This window comes from Geospiza fortis, unplaced genomic scaffold (assembly GCF_000277835.1).
Source record: "Geospiza fortis unplaced genomic scaffold, GeoFor_1.0 scaffold290, whole genome shotgun sequence".
Lineage (NCBI taxonomy): Eukaryota > Metazoa > Chordata > Aves > Passeriformes > Thraupidae > Geospiza > Geospiza fortis.
In genome coordinates, this window is record NW_005054678.1 from 46,782 (window position 1) to 49,651 (window position 2,870).

Consider the following 2,870-nt stretch of genomic DNA (forward strand, 5'->3'; position numbering starts at 1 on the left):
AGCGGGGATAGAGGAGCAGCAGGAGCAGGAAGAGGAGGAAGAAGAGGAGGTACCACATGCATCCATTGCTCTCTGTATCTGCAGCCCCCCACCCTGGGAGCATCGCCCCCACCCCACATTGTGCAGGTGGCCGGGGATGGGGAGCTCACCCGAATATCTTGGGTGGTCCCTGTGAGGGTTTTTTGGGGGGTCCTGTTGGCAGCTCATGGCAGAGCCCTGGCCGTGGGTGGGGGGATGCCCTGGCCTGTGGGTTGGTCTCCCTGGATCAGGCTTGGGATCCATGCGGTGATTGCCTGGAGCCAGCGGGGTCTGAGGGGGACGCCAGTTTTGTGGAAGCCCCGGAAGAGCCGGGTATGGGGGAAATGCGGGAGCCACGGAGTGAGGAGAGTGGAAAGGGGCAATCCTGGAGCTGGGGAACCCCTGGCAGCATGAAGAGAGGGGGAGGATGGAGAGTGGGGGAACCATGGACCCCTCGGACACTGAAATGTGGAGCCCAGAAAGAGAGGACCCCCGGGATTCCTGGGACCCCCAACAGCCCAGAGAATGTGGGAACCCTGGATAGGGGGACCCCAAAACACGCAGGACCCCCAGAAGCCCAGAGACAAGGAATGACACGGAGCTCAAAGTGGATAAAAGAGAGAGAAGGAACTCCTGGAAGGGTTTTTTTTTTGTTGAATCTTGGAGCTTTTGGCTTGAATGTGGATCTCTTGGGCTGAATCTTTGGTTTCTTTGGGGGGGAAGAGGTGAATTTTGTTCTTTCTGAAGTTTATTGGACTCAATGTTGGTGGTTTGGTTTTTGCAGAGAGCTGAATCTTAGTATTCTGGAGTCTTTGCGAGAGTATCAAAGTGTTGGGTCTTTTAGGGCTGTGTCTTGGTATTTGAGGGGTATTTTTTGCCTGGATCTTAATATTTGGAGGTTTGCATGGACACAAGATACCTGACGACTTCTGGAGATGGAGTTGGGCAGAAGGAACCTGCAACCCAACATGTTCACCCCTTGTTTTCTCCACAAACCAGGATTTGTCAATCCCAAGCCTTGGCTGGATGGAGGAGGAGACTTCCAGGAAGAAGAAGAACCTTGTAGAAGAGGCTTTTTTTGAGTGGCTCTAGGGCACAGGAATCCAATAGGAGGAGGGAAATACCCCAAGATCCTGCACAAGGAGGGGCTGCAAACCCAGCCCAGGGAGCTGAGGGGATAAAAGAGCCCTCCTGTGCTCACAAGGCAGCTGGATGTCCAACGAGAGCTGAACTGGTGGAGAAGCCTCATGGCAGGGAGAAGCTCCAGAGGTGCTTGGAATGTGGGAAGGGCTTCAGCTGAAGCTTCCACCTGAGGGAACGCCAGAGGATTCACATTGAGGAGAAGCCTGATGAGTGTGGGGAATGTGGAAAGAGTTTTGGGTGGAGCCCAGTCCTCATCAATCACTGCAAGAGCCACACTGAGTGGAAGCCCTATGAGGGTGGCGAGTGTGGGAAGAGGTTCAGGAAGCTCTCTGTCCTGATCGACCACCAGGGATCCACACAGGGTGAAAGCCCTATGAGTGCTTGGAATGTGGGAAGAGCTTCAGTTGCAACTCCCACCTGATCCAGCACCAGAACATCCACACAGGTGAATGCCCCTATCAGTGTGGGGAGTGTGCAAAGGGCTGTAGCCAGAGCTCCCACCTGAGGGCACACCAGCACATCCTTACCAGGGAGAGGCCCTACAAGTGTCCTGAGTATGGGAAGAGCTTCTCCATGAGCTCAACCTTGACCTGACACCCACGGAAGTACCTGTAAAAGGAAGTCCTATGAGTGCCCCGAGTGTGGGAAGAGCTTCATGCGCTGCTCCAGCTCCATCCCCCAAGGGAGGATCCGTGTTGGCTCATCTCCAGTGTCCCCCACTGGGCAGATCCCTGGTGATCTGTAGTCCGGGTGATCTGTGTTGGGAAGAAACCTGGCTGGGGGTGCTCCACATCTTCCTGGCTCCCTGTGAACACCTTGATTAATGTAGGGGCAGGAACATCCATGGGCACACAGACCAACGGTGGGAATTGCAGACTGATGGCCCTTGGAGATTCACGGGGATGCGGAGATCCATCAGCAGCCTCTGGAGGAGCCCATGTCCGAGCACTGGGATGTCTGAGAGGAGGCTGTGACTCCATGGGAGACCCATGGCCAGAGGGCCCCGCTGGAGCAGCCTGTCCTGGCAGGACTGACCTCGGGGCACAGTGACCCACGCTGCAGCAGTTTGAGGGGGGCTGTGCCCCGTGGGATGGACTCAGGTTGAAGAAGTTCCTGGAGAACTTTCCTATGGGAGGGAGCTCAGAGTGAAGCAGGAGAACAACTCCTGTCACTGAGTGGACGGAGAAGCCACGGGGGTTGAACTGAGCATGGCCTCATTCCCTGTCTCCTGCACTGCTGGGACAGGAGGTGCAGCTGTAAGGAGGTAAGGGTGGGAGGAAGGTGCTTTTAAGGGTCTTTTTCTTATTCTACTGGTCTGAGCTTGTTAGCAATAAATTCAATTAATATCTCCTGTTTTGCTCATGATGGTATTTGATGAAGGAATTCTCCCGATCCTCAACTCCTGAACCCCTGGTTAAATTTTGTCTCCTCTCTCCGGCTGCGGAGGGCAGTGAGAGAGCGGCTTTGGTGGGTGCCCAGCATCCGGCCAGCGTCACCGCACTCCAGTGGGACATGTCCTCGTGTGGCCCTGTGCTATGGTGACGCTGTTGCTGTTGCATTTGCCTTTCTTATGATTTTATCTTTTGCATTAAATGCTTGTGAAGCGCCCCCGGTGTCCCTCGCGTTCCCCTGGCTCCGGCAGTCCCGTCCCTTCCCCCGCTCCCCCTGCCACGTTCCATCCCGGCTGGAGGAGGCTTGGGGCTGCCGCG

General features: G+C 55.7%; 1 pseudogene; it reads left to right on the top strand.

Annotated features, from left to right (window-relative positions):
* LOC102043268 overlaps positions 1–2,870 on the top strand; it is a 33,677-nt pseudogene that overhangs the window by 23,499 nt on the left and 7,308 nt on the right.